Raw genomic sequence first — 14,775 nt, 5'->3', positions numbered from 1 at the left:
TTTTATTAAGGGATCAAAATGAACTCTGATTAAATCAGACAAATTTGCTGAGAATAACATGCCCAAAAACATAATGCCCTGTTTGGGCCACTGGAAGGCACCCGGCTGAAAAGCCGTTACTTGGCAGTATGCTGTCAGAGCCAAAGCTGCGGATTTAGACCAATTGACTCTGTATCCTGAGAACTTAGAAAATGAATTAATAATTCTGTGGAGGCAAGGCATAGATCTAGTGGGGTCAGAGACAAATATCATCATAATAAAATATCATCTGCATAAAGCAAAAGCTTATGCGCCATACCTCCCGCCACCACCCCTGGAAAATCATCTTCCTTTCTTATCGCGGCTGCTAATGGTTCCAGGACAAGACAGAACAATAATGGGGAAAGAGGGCAACCCTGTCGGGTGCCCCTATTCAGAGTAAAATAATCTGAAAATAATCCATTTGTCTGTACCGCTGCTACTGGATGTCTATAAAGTAACTTAATCCATCCAATAAAAGTATTCCTGAACCCCTATATTTCCAAAATCTTAAAAAGATAATCCCATTCTACCATACCAAATGCCTTTTCAGCATCAAGTGAGATGGCAGCGACCGTCTGATCATTTGACACTGAACACATGATATTGATGAGACGCCTAATGTTGTCAGAAGAACTGCGGCCCCGAATAATCCCCACCTGATCTGTATGTATAAGAGATGTCATAACTTTACTTAATCGGTTAGCCAAAATGTTTGACAATATTTTAACATCTAGCTGGATCAGGGAAATTGGACGGTAAATCTTACACTGGCTTGGATCTTTGTCTTTTTTAAGAATCAGACTGATCAGGAGTACGGTGACGCCATGCGAAGGGCAGACGTGTGAGAGACAGCTCTGTGCACTTTGCTAATTTTTTTAATTATTTTCATGATATAATCCGGTGAAATTCGATACACCCAGTTACACATTTACTGTTTGAGGTAAACATGGCAAAGAAGTCAAAATCCTCGGGCTCTGGAGACATTAAAAGACACTTATGGGTTCAAGATGAAAGCCCAGACAGGCCTGTGGACCGGGGACTCAATTTGGATGGCGCGGCAGGAGAAGGAATCCAGCGTCAACTGTCCAACATGTCGGTGATGTTGACGAAGGTACTTGCGGACTTGGAGGATCTCGCTGTAATACGTCGATCGATTACGGCAATGGAAAAAAAATTCTCTGAGCTAGTCACAAGAGTGGCAGATGTTGAAAAACGAATTGATTATTTGGAGTCATCAGAGAGGGAATTAGCCGCTAATCCGCCCGCGACCAAAGTTGATTTGGAACGTGTTCTTGAAAAGCTTGAAGATCTTGAGAATAGAAGCCGCAGGGATAACATTTGAATTGTTGGAATGCCTGAGCATGAGGAGGGCAGAGATTTGGTGAAATTCCTAGACGAGCTTTTCCCGAGTCTGCTCGACATAACAGGCCACAAGCTGGAAATCGAGTGAGCTCACAGAGTCCCAGCTCATAGATCTGCTGAGGGAGGAATTCTGGCCACATTTATGAAATCATCCGATAAAGATCTCGTGTTGCGCCAGGTGAGGAGCAAAGGAAAGCTTTCTTGGAAGAATTACAATATTTTCTTGTTCCCGGACTTTGCGAACTCGACAAGAGAGAAACGCGATCGGTTTAGGGAATGCAAGAAACTCTTACATCAGCGGAAGATCACTTTTGCTCTGATGTTTCCAGCCAGACTGAGAATAAACACCAAGGACAGCAGCAAAGTATTTACATGTCCCAATCAGGCAATGTCTTTTATTGAAACAATGGGTGAGTAACCATTGGGTGTTTTTCTTGTGAGTGGATTGACTCACTTTACATACTCTGGCTTTCGGAGGAAGCTGGGCGTCATTTTTGTTTCCTTTTGCGTTGGCTCTGCCGAGTGGTTGGAGTTTGTTTTGTTTTGTGGATTAACACTTTTCCTTAAAGACATTTTTGCATTGACGGAAGATCACTTTTACAATGAACGGATGACTGCAAAATATCTACATGCCCACACAAAGGATGTCTTTTATAAAGTTGGCGGTCTGTGTAAATCATGGGATATACTTTTATGCGGCCTCTGAGTGAATTGACTCTTGACCATCAGAGGACCGGGATGTGTGTTTCGTTTCCTTTTGTGCTAGTTCCGCCTAGCAGTTGGAGCTTGTTATGTTAAATAACATTACTTCAGGACAGTTATGGATGAATCTGTCAGTTCCTTGTGCTTATGCCTCCTGTTGGCTGGAGTATGATTTGTGGAGTATTTTCGTGGGACATTGGAATGATTATGTCATCTGCTGCACTCATCAGCTGGCTAACTAAAGATTTGTTTGTCTGACCGAGGAAACTGAACGGCTTCATATTGGCTGGAATTTGTTTTTTGAAGGAACACACCTTTGAGACAGTTCTGTGAATGAGTCTACACTTTCTTTGTGTTTATTCTGCCTATTGGCTGGGGTTTGTTTTACAAAATATTTGATGTTATGTAAAATTGAGCAATCTGATGGCAAAGTTGTCGCGGGGGCTCTCGTAGGCGTACATGGACTCTTTGAGTTTAAAGGGATTGACGCACACGTTTTTCTTTTTTCTATTTGTTTTGTTTGGGGGGAAGTTCGGTGTTTTATTGTTGCATTATTGTTGAAATGTGGTCTTCATAATTTTGTTTTTGACACACAATTTATTTTTTCTATTATATCAAAATGTCAAATGTTAATATGTGTATTCTGTCTCTCTCCACGTGGAATGTGAATGGGTTGGGGCACCCCATAAAAAGAAGGAAGGTTATTTCTTTTCTTAAACATAAGAAATATGATATAGTGTTTCTTTTGAATCTTTTGATGGACTAAGTCCTTGATCATAGTGAAGCAAAAGTGTGTAAGCCCCCTAGAGCAACAATGACGCTTCACAGGATGTGTAAAAATCTCGGTCTTACAGATATTTGGAGACTTTTGAATCCATCTGGTAGAGACTATACAGTTTTTTCATCAGTCCATAAGATTTATTCTAGAATAGATTTTTTTTTTAATATCCAAATTCCTCATTTCATCTGTTGTTGATTGCTCAATTGGAAACATTTTAGTCTTGGATCACGCCCTGGTGAGTTTAGAGGTGTTACCACATATAGAGAAAAATAAATCATATAGCTGGCACCTTAATGTCTCCCTTTTGCAAAATCCTGATTTCCAACAAATGTTAAAGACTGAAATCAGTGTTTATATGGAGACCAACTGGTCCTCGGTATCCTCTGTGGGCGTGGCTTGGGAGGCACTTAAGGCAGTTCTTAGGGGTTGGATCATACAGTATGCCTCATTCACCAAAAAATCCAAAGCATGAGAACTCGTGGAGTTGGAAGGAAATATTAAAAGTGCAGAGGCAGAGCTGAAGTGCCTTATGTCATCTGATGGCCTCAGAGAACTGACCTAATTGAAATATAGATATAATACTATTTTGTCACAGAAAGTGGAGTTTTGGTTATTCAGGGCAAGACAGTTATACTTTGAGTATAAAAAAAATATACTCAAAAGCAGGGAAGCTTTTGGCTAGATATATAAAGCAGAGAGAATATTTTTCTACCATTGCCTCAGTGAAATCTGCTGGTGGTGAAATTTTTTCCTCAGCCATTGATATTATTAATGCCTTTAAAGAATTCTATATTGATCTTTATAGTTCCACGTCTTCATCTACTGATGAAGATATTAGAAACTTTGTGGAACCATTAGATCTTCCTAAACTGAAGACTGAGCAAAAAATCCCTCTTGATTCTGAGATAACCTTGGAGGAGCTTGATGAGATAATTAAGTCCCTACCTACTGGCAAGGCTCCGGGGCCAGATGGTTTTGCCGCAGAATGTTTTAGATCTTATGCTACAGAACTGGCTCCACTTTTGTTAAAAGTTTATTCTGAATCATTAAAGAATGGAAAGCTTCCTCCAACCATGACACAAGCCCGGATCAGTTTGATTCTTAAAAAGGACAAAGATCCAAGCAAGTGTAAAAGTTACCCTCCAATCTCCCTGATCCAACTAGATCTATACATTTTGTTAAAAATTTTGGCTGACCGATTAAGTAAGGTTATGACATCTCTGATACATATAGATCAGGTGGGGTTTATTCGGGGCTGCAGCTCTTCTGATAACATCAGGCGTCTCATCAATATCATGTGGTCAGTAGTAAATGATCAATCTCCGGTCGCTGCTATCTCATTTGACACCGAAAAGGCGTTTGATATGGTAGAATGGGATTATCTTTGTAAGATTTTGGAAATGTATGGGTTCAGGAGTACATTTATTGGTTGGATTAAGTTACTTTATAAACACCCTGTAGCAGCGGTACAAACAAATGGATTATTTTCAGATTATTTTACTCTGAATAGGGGCACTCGGCAGTGTTGCCCTCTTTCCCCATTATTGTTCTGTCTTGCCGTGGAACCATTAGCAGCCACGATAAGAAAGGAGGATGATTTGCCAGGGGTGATTGCGGGAGGTGTGGCGCATAAGCTTCTGCTTTACGCAGATGATATTTTATTATTCGTCTCCGACCTCACTAGATCTATGCCTTGCCTCCACAGAATTATTAATTCCTTTTCCAAGTTCTCAGGATACAAAGTCAATTGGTCTAAATCCGAAGCTTTGGCTTTGACAGCATACTGTCCAGTAACGGCCTTCCAGCCGGGTGCCTTCCAGTGGCCCAAACAGGGAATTAAGTATTTGGGAATTTTATTCCCAGCAAATCTGTCTGATTTAATCAGAGTTATTTTTTGATCCCTTAATAAAAAGGTTTTCGAATGATGTGGACAGGTGGGCTTCATTAAACTTATCGATGATTGGGAAGGTTAATGTAATTAAAATGAATTGTATTCCAAAATTAAACTACCTGTTATAATCTCTCCCTATAGATGTCCCCCTCTCTTATTTCAAGCAATTTGATAGCATAGTGAAGTCCTTCATTTGGATTGGAAAGCGTGCCAGGTTAAATTTCAATAAGTTACATAGGCTGATTGACAAAGGTGGGTTAGGCCTACCCAAGATTTTGTTTTATTATTATGCATTCGGTCTCAGACATTTGGCTCATTGGTCGCTTCCACCTGAGAGAGCCTCTCCCTGGTTTTGTATTGAAAAGGAAGCTCTTGCCCCTATCTCGCCTCTGCATAGCCTTTCAGTCAAATTAATTGGAGAAGTTAAGTCACACCCCGTTATTTTGCATTTACACTCGATATGGACAAAACTATCCAGAGTGTTTAATTCGGATATTTATGTAAACGTAGTCTCGAGCATATGGCAGAACCCTAAACTATGCATTAATAAGTCCCCTTTCTGTTGGTCGGATTGGATTGTGAGGGGGGTTAATACACTCGGTGACCTATATGAGAGTGGAGTATTGATACCTTTTGAAAATTTGGTTCAAAATTTTGGGATTCCCAGATCTCAATTTTATAAGTATTTACAGCTGCGCCACCTACTCTGCACTGTTTTTGGGAGTGGCACGCACCCCCCTAGTGCGGCAGATACTCTGTGAGTGGTGATTACTGCTTTTAGAAATGGTCATGAGGCATCAGTGTATTACTCCCTGCTAATTCAGAGTCTGAGGGACGGAGCTTTAAATTCCCTCAAAAGATTATGGGAGGAAGATTTAAATTTGGATTTGGAGGAGGGAGTGTGGGCTAGGATTCTTAAAAACGTCAAGTCTGCATCTAGAGATGCAAGGGTGAGCCTTATGCAATTTAAGATTCTACATAGATTTTATTGGACCCCTTCTAAATTGTATAGGCTTGGTCTTAAGGACACACCCACCTGCTGGCGATGCCATTTAGAAGATGGAGACACCACCCATGTTTTTTGGGGGTGTCGTAAGATACAGGAGTTCTGGTTGAGGGTCCAGAATTTTATGCCGATGTATTGGGTACTCCTTTTGCCCCAGGCTCTGTATTTTGGGTGACGGGGCGGTCATTGAAGTAGGAGATAAGTACATGAAGAATTGGATCCTGGCCGGTGTTATGGTGGGCAGACAGGTTATCCTTAGAGGATGAAAGTCAGCTGGATCCCCCTCGTTTTGTGAGTGGTGTGAGGAGAAGGGCAGGGTGGCAGCTTGGGAAGAGTTGTCATATAGAAGGCTAGGCAACATGCATATGTTCATCAGGAGGTGGGGCAGCTATTTGGCCTTTTTGGAGGGCTCTCGGGGAGGGACAGTGGAGGGAGACGTGTTGTTTTAAATGTGTATGTTGTAGCCTTTTGTTTTTGAACGTATACTTTTTAAAAATGTATTTCTAAATATTTTCTTCTGTTTTATTGTTTGTTTGTGTGTCTTTGTCAATTGTATTTGACCACTGGGGTATCTGTTTGTGTTGGGTGGTGGGGTGGGGTGGTTAATGTTCGAGAGGAAGGGTTGTAAATAATATAATGTGATTCCCATATATTCTGTTATATATATATATATATATATATATATATATATATATATATATATATATATATATATATATATATATATATATATATATATATATATGTTATATGGAATCAATAAACTTTTAATAACAAAAAACAAAAAAAAAGAATCAGACTGATCCGGGCTTGTGTCATGTTTGGCGGAAGTTTTCCATTCTTTAATGATTCTGTATAAACTTCTAACAAAAGTGGAGCCAGTTCTGTGGCATAAGATCTAAAAAAAATTCAGCGGCAAATCCTCCAAGGTTATCTGAGAATCTTTTTGCTCTATTGTCAGTTTAGGGAGTTCTAATGGTTCCACAAAGTTTCTAATATCTTCATCGCTGGACGAAGATGTGGAACTATAATGATCAAGATAGAATTCTTTAAAAGCACTATTAATGTCAATTGCCGAGGTAAATATTTCACCATCAGAAGATTTCACTGAGGGAATGGTAGAAAAGAATCCTCTCTGCTTTATATATCTAGCCAAAAGCTTTCCTGCTTTGTCCCCCAACTCAAAATATGACTGTCTTGCCCTAAATAACCAAAACTCCACCTTCTGCGACAAAATAGTATTATATCTGTATTTCAATCGGGTCAATTCTCTGAGGCCATCAGACGACATTCGGCGATTCAGTTCTGTCTCGGTACTTTTAATATTCTCTTCCAAACAAACAGAAAAAAGAAAAAACGTGAGCATTAACCTCTCTCACGACAGCGCCAACCGGCGTCCATCCCTCTACACTCAAACAGTCCATGTACGCCTACGAGAGTCCCCACGACAACTTTGCCGTCGGATTGCTCATGTCCGGTGCTTCTATACAGATTCTGCGAGACAGAATTATATAACAGAAAATAATATCAAAAACAAACTCCAGCCAATAGACAGAATAAACACAAAGAACGTGTAAATTCATTCACAAAACTGTCTTGAAGGTGTGTTCCTCCAAAAAAACTAATTTCAGCCTCTAGCGGAACCAGCACAAAAAACAAAAACAAAAACAAAAAATTAAAATTAAACCTGTTCAGTTTCCTCGGACAGTCAAACGAATGTTCAGTGAGCCGGCTGCTATTGTGTGCAGCAAATGACGTAATCATTCCAGTGTCCTGCAAAAAAATACTCCACGAACCACACTCCATCCAACAGGTGGCATAAGTACAAAGAACGAGCAGATTCATCCACATCTGTCCCAAGGTGTGTTATTCCACAAAACAAACCCCAGCCGCTAGGCGGAACCAGCACAAAAAGAAACAAAAAAGGCGCCCAGTTTCCTCAGACGGCCAAAGGCATGTTCAGTGAGTCAGTCCACTTGAGGCACGTGAGAGACACACCATGACTGGTGCAATCAGCCCCAAGCAATCAGACTTCTGAACTCTTGATCTCTCATGATCAATATACATCAGCACTGCACTTTATTAATCTTATTATCTCACACTGGACTGTCATAAATTATAAATTACATTCTCTCTTAACAACAAACTGGCAACTGACTATCAACCAACAGCCTGAATGTAAATACAGTACAATACAACCTACTGTATATTTTATATATACTTTATATACTATTTTTATTGTATAATGTGTATTCTATATTGTGTGTTTGTGTATTGTATACTGTATACTGTACATTGTATATTATTATTATTTGTATAGTGTGTAATTATGTGTATATTAGATATGTAAATTGTGTTGTGTAAATCTGATGTTTATTGTAAATTGGCATATGTCTCATCACTGTCATGACTGCTATGTTGCTCGGAACTGCACCCAAGACTTTCAACCACTATTGCACTTGTGTATATGGTTGTGTGACAATAAAAGTGATTAGATTTTGATGACTTCCTCAGTCCATTGACTCTATGAAAGACAATGCTTGTTGTGGGCATGTAAATATTTTGCGGCCATCCTTAGTATCTATTCTCAATTTGGCCAGGAACATCAGAGCAAAAGCAATCTTCTGTTGGTGTAAGAGTTTCTTGCATTCCTTGAATCTATCACATTTCTCTCTTGTCCAAGTTGCAAAATCTGGGAACAAGAAAATTTTGTGATTCTTCCAAGAAAGCCTTCCTTTGCACCTCGCCTTGTGCAACACGAGATCTTTATAAGATGATCTCAGAAATTTGGCCAGAATTGATTGGGACCTGTCTCCATCAGCAGATCTGCGAGCCAGGACTCTGAGAGCTCGCTCGATTTCCAGCTTGTGACCTGTTATGTCGAGCAGACTCGGGAAGAGCTCGTCTAGGAATTTCACCATATCTCGGCCTTCTTCATTCTCAGGAATTCCAACAATCCGGACATTATTTCGTCGGCTCCTATTCTCAAGATCTTCCAATTTTTCCAAAATGCTTTCCACATCTATCTTGGTTGCCAGCGGATTAACAGACAATTCTCTCTCCGGTGACTCCAGATAATTGATCCGTCTCTCGACCTCCGACAGTCTTTTAACCAACTAAGAGAATTTTGTTTCCATCACCATAATCGATCGACGTATTACAGCGAGATCTTTTAAGTCAGTAACAACCTTCGTCAGCATCACAGACATGCATGACGCAGGTTTTCTCCTGCCACACCATCCAAACTGAGACCCTGGTCCACAGACCTGTCAGAGGTTTCAGTTTGAGCACGTAAGTGTCTTTTAATATCTCCAGAGCCCGAGGATTTTAACTTCTTTGCCAATGTTGATTTCAAAGAACAGATATGTAGCTGGGTGTATCAAATCTCACCGGATTATAACATGAAAATAATTAAAAACTAGAAAAGTGCACAGAGCTCGCCGTTCACACGTCCGCTCCTCGCATGGCGTCACGTGACTCATGCCTCGGCATTTTTAATATTCCCTTCCAACTCCACGAGTTCTTGTGCTTTGGATTTTTTGATGAATGAAGCATACTGTATGATCCGACCCCTAAGAACCGCTTTAAGTGCCTCCCAAGCCATGCCCACAGAGGATACTGAGGAACAGTTGGTCTCCATATAAACATTGATTTCAGCCTTTAACATTTGTTGGAAATCAAGATTTTGCTAAAGGGATACATTAAAGCGCCAACTATATGATTTATTTTTCTTGGTATGTAGCAACACCTCTAAACTCACCAGGTCGTGATCTGAGACTAAAATGTTTCCAATTGAGCAATACACAACAGATGAAATGAGGGACTTAGATAACAAGAAAAAACCTATTCTAGAATAAATCTAATGGACTGATGAAAAAAAAATTATAGTCTCTCCCAGATGGGTTTAAAAGTTTCCAAATATTTGTAAGACCAAGATTTTTACACATCCTGTGAAGTGTCAGTGTTGCTCTAGGGGGCTTACACACTTTTGCTTCACTATGATCAAGGACTGAGTCCATCAACAGATTAAAGTCTCCTCTAAAATATTATATCATGAGGGGTGCCAGCAGCTTGCAACATCCCTTCAAGATCAATTAAATAGACCTGATCATCAGTTAGGTGCGTAAATATTAGCCAAAATCAACCTTTGCCCCTGAATTTCTGCTAAAACAATAATGACTCTTCCTAATTTATCTTTAATCTGTTTGAGACATTTGAATTGTAGATGTTTACTTAACAATGTAATGACTCCCCTGCTCTTACTTGAGCCAGCACTAAAGAAAACATGTCCACCCCATATCTTCCCAAATTTTTCAGTTTCCTGTAGGGAAAGATGCATTTCTTGAAGTAACACTATATCATATTTCTTACGTTTAAGAAAAGAAATAACCTTCCTTCTTTTTATGGAGTTACCCAACCCATTCACATTCCACATGGAGAGAGACAATCCACTCATATTAACATCTGACATTTTGACATATGAGAAAAAGTAGATTGTGTGTCAAAAATAAAATGATAAAGACCACATTCCAAATTGGTGCAACAGTCAAACCCCGAACTCCCTCCAGAACCAAACAAACAGAAAAAGAAAAACGAGCGCATCAACCCCGCACACGACAGCGGCAAACGGTGTCCATCCTTCTAAACTCAAACAGTCCATGTACGCCTACGAGAGCCCTCGCGACAACTTTGCCATCGGATTGCTCAAGTCCGGTGTTTCTGTACAATTTTGTGAGACAGAATTACACAGCAAAAAATAGTCTATAAAACAAACTCCAGCCCATAAGTGGAATAAACACAAAAAAAAAAAAACATGTAGATTCATCCACTTAACTGTCTCGAAGGTGTGCTCCTCCACAAAACAAGTTCCAGCCTCTAATGAAACCAGCACCAATAAACAACAAGAAATATTTCACAAAACCAGCTCCAGCCAACAGGAGGCAGAAGCACCCAAAACGAGCAGTTCATCCACAAGCTCTCCCAAAGAAATGATATTACACAAACAAACTCCAGCCGCTAGGTGGAACCAGCACAAAGAGAAAAGAAAAAGGCTCCCAGTTTCCTCAGACAGTCGAGTGTATGTTTAATGAGACAGGTCCTCTAGACAGCAGCATGAAAATCACCAAAAGGCTTACTCACTCCAATGTTTTTATGAAAGACAGTGCTTGCTGCGGGCATGTAAATACTTTGCGGCCATCCTTAGTATCTATTCTCAGTTTGGCTGGAATCACCAGAGCAAACGCGATCTCCTGTTGATTTTAGAGATTCTTGCATTCCTTGAATCGATCACGTTTCTCTCTTGTCGAAGTTGCAAGTCTGGGAACAAGAAAATTTTGTGATTCTTCCAAGAAAGCTTTCCTTTGCTGCTCGCGTAACACAAGATCTTTATCGGATAATCTCAGAAATTTGGCCTGTCTCCCTCAGCTGATCTCCAAGCCGGGACTCTGTGAGCTCACTCAATTTCTAGCTTGTGGCCTGTTATGTCGAGCAGACTCGGGAAGAGTTCATCTAGGAATTTCACCATATCTCTGCCTTCCTCATGCTCAGGAATTCCAACAATTTGGACGTTATTTCACCTACTGCGGTTCTCCAAATCCTCTAGTTTTTCAAAAATTCTTTCCAAATCAATCTTGGTCGCTAGCAGATTAGCGGCTAATTTTCTCTCCGATGACTCCAGATAATCAATCCGTCTCTTTTCATCGCAGTAATCGATCGACGTATTACAGCAAGATCCTCCAAGTCGGCAACAACTTTCGTCAGCATCACAGACATGTTGGACAGTTGATGCTGGATTTCTCCTGGCGCATTGTCCAAACCGAGTCCCTAGTCTGCAGGCCCGTCAGAGGTTTCAGCTTGAGCACGTAAATGTCTTTTAATATCTCCAGAGCCTGAGGATTGTGACTTCTTTGCCATGTTGACTTCAAAGAACAGATATGTAGAAGGATATGTCAAATCTCACCGGTTTATGACATAAAAATTATTAAAAACCAGCAAAGTGTGCAGAGCTCGCCATTCACATGTCCGATCCTCACATGACGTCACGTGACCTCCGAAGGTTCCGAGTTTTATATGTGACGTATTGGGCACTCAAATTTAATTTTGACCCTGACTCTGTATTTTGGGCAATGGGGCTGTCATCAGTATGGGGGATAAACACATAAAAAATTGGGTTCTGACCACTGTTATGATTGGCAGACAGATTATTTTAAGGGGATGGAAGTCGGATGGAGCACCCTTATTTCCAGAGTGGTGTGCGGAGATGAGGAGGGTGGCAGCTTTCGAGGAGGTGTCAAGTAGAAGGCTGGGGTTCTGGGATTTGTTTGATAGGAAATGGGGCAATTATTTAGAATTTTTGGGGGACTCTTGGGGAGGGGCTGTGGAGAGAGAAGTTTAGTTTTAATTATGTATATATGTTGTGTTTTTCTTTGTTATATATCTATGAATCAATAAAAAAATGTTAATTAAAAAAAAAAAAAAAGCAAATCTGAAGTCAAAGGGATGTGGCAAGAGAGGTGGGACAAGGAAATAAAGGGACGACATCTATAAAATATTCAAAAAACAAGTTGGTTATGAACAGATTAACTATGATTATAGGAGGAATGATACAGTAATATCTTTATTACGTACTGGACACTCAGCTCTCAATCACTCACTTTGCATCATAGGTAAACATGAATCTGGTACCTGTAATAAATGTGGTCTTCCTGAGACTGTTGAGCATGAGCTACTAAATTGGACAGCATATGACAGTAACTACATTTCCATCCAAGGGTTTTTTGCGACAAAAAGTGTAGCGGATCAAAAAGTTTACCAATATAGCTGATGGAAATGCAAATTATCGCTACAATTTCAGAAGAGTTGACTTTTTTTCCATTTAATACTAGTGCATAAACTCTATGTTGATACTTCAAATGTCGTGTAAAACTGGTTTGGAAATAAATTTTGTCGAGAAAATTGGCATTAACGCAAAAATATAGTGTCACATGACAGAATTTACCCCAATCGTTAGCCTGTGTTAATCATGACGACAAGGTATACATCCTTGAAAGCCAATTTACTGTACATGAAGTATTACTCGCACTGTTATGGATTGGTATTAACGGCATACCTGCACAGATCTGATGCTGCAAACACATCTGCGTCATGACACTTCCAGGAGTGCCAACACAAATATCTTGTATGTATCATGCACCTGTCATCGACAAGTGCACAGAGAACAAATCTTTGCAATTAATTTAATCCCAGACATCCATTTATTTATTAAAGTTGATTTTCCACACCATTCAAAATAATAGATGGCAGTCATGGAATTAGCCCACAATACAAAAAACATATCATTTCTGTGCACAAAAATGTTTTAAATTAAAAATAAATGCACAATACTAGGAGAATAGTTTCAGTATGCTTTTTTGGAACACTATCATAGCCCAATTCTATTAAATTATTGTTTAGCTTACTTTTGAAAAAATGCTGGCAAAATTCCCTGTATTAAATTAAATAAATTTACGAACGAATAAAGCATTAAATAAAATAAAAAAATTACCAAATGAAAAAATAATATTGTTAGGCCGATATACTTGGTTTTTCTTTATACAAACTTAAATTAGCCATACCCTGTTCTGTAGATGAAAAAAGTCGGCTGAACGACATTTCAAGACTATAAACAATCAGAACTGTTTGTCCAATGCTGAGTTCACTTTCAGAAAACTAGCTTTTGAACATTTTAAAACTTTTAAATATTTTAAATCGAACCCTCTTTTCCTCGGATCGCATTTGCTGAGCTTCTTCAGACAATTGAAATTGCATTATGATGCTTAAAGTAATATTAGAAGACAATCAAGTTGGTCGTTAAAAGTTGCTGGACAAATACGCGGGACATAATGCGGTTGTGATGGCAATGCTTTAGATTAGATGATTGTTCAAAATAGCCTATTGAATATCAGGAATGTTATCATATGTAATCCCTGATATTACACCGCATCAATTTTTCTTTAATAGCTGTGCACACAGAATGCAAATCAATGGATGGTCCTTATACTAAGACCGATAGTTTTCCCCACTACTTGGTGCAAGTTGCCAGCTTGAACAGGGCCATGACGATTCGCTTTTGGGTCGGAACCGGTGGCAACCTGCGACAGGCGCAGCATCAGGACCAACAGCACAGTCTTATAAGAAGGGCAGCTGGTCCCTTTTGATTGCAATTCCTCTTCTGATTGCATTTATTTTTGAAATTAAAATGACAGTATTCTGGCTAATTTCAACGAAAAGTCTCAATACTCTCCCCATTTTACCAAAACTTCGGGGGAAAACATATTAGGGACATTAGGGAGGCAAAAGGTACACAATTAGCGATATACACAAATTTCCGAATGGAAACGGCTTAAAGGCAGATTTCATTTGCGATAAACCAAAAGAATGATTTTTTATCAATAAAAGGCCTTTTGAATGTAAACAGGCAGAACAGGGCAAATTTTGCAAAACATTTTAAATGCATTTTCACTTTGTCGATAAAACAGCGCGAAAAGTTGATGGAAACTAGGTTAGTGAAAGATTCCAGCTCAAAGAATTAAAATCTCTTGGTATAAACTGTCTGACATCACAGAACCTTTTGAACAAGTCATCAAAAGTGTATAAACTTCCCTTAAATTATTTAAAAGGAACAGATCTGTATTGAAGAATTTAGTCTTTAGGTGTTTTTTGTTTTTCAGTTTTTCCCTTGTACAACAGTGCTTCACACTCCATCCCAGTAGGTGGCGGAAATGCACCAAAAGCTGTTTGCCAACCGCCATAAATCCGAAGAAGAGTTTATCTTTCTTTTGTTTTGTTTTTTGTGACAGCCATCGGTGGACGCTGATGTGAAGTTTTAGCGAGGTAAACATGTCTTTTGCGCGTTAAAGTGTTTAACCAGTCATGTTTATAGAGCCAATTAAAACGTAATGCACAAGTGAAAATTCTCGCAATATCATTCAGTTTAAAAAAAAAATTATAATATGTTTATGTGATAACTGTTTA

At 39.4% G+C, this 14,775-nt stretch overlaps 1 protein-coding gene across 2 annotated transcripts in view; it reads left to right on the top strand.

Annotated features, from left to right (window-relative positions):
• The first annotated feature begins 14,541 nt into the window (after positions 1-14,541).
• The window catches only part of cutc (cutC copper transporter homolog (E. coli)), a 28,975-nt gene continuing 28,741 nt past the window's right edge, over positions 14,542-14,775 (top strand). The window contains exon 1 of one of the 2 annotated variants that reach the window (XM_051650914.1): positions 14,542-14,634. The gene's annotated coding sequence lies outside the window, so the exon portion shown is untranslated. The remainder of the gene's footprint in view (positions 14,635-14,775) is intronic. The other variant, XM_051650913.1, reaches the window with a different exon arrangement.

Source organism: Myxocyprinus asiaticus, chromosome 23 (genome assembly GCF_019703515.2).
Source record: "Myxocyprinus asiaticus isolate MX2 ecotype Aquarium Trade chromosome 23, UBuf_Myxa_2, whole genome shotgun sequence".
NCBI lineage: Eukaryota > Metazoa > Chordata > Actinopteri > Cypriniformes > Catostomidae > Myxocyprinus > Myxocyprinus asiaticus.
Note: the sequence above shows the minus strand (reverse complement) of the source record. Positions and strands in the feature narration are given on the sequence as shown.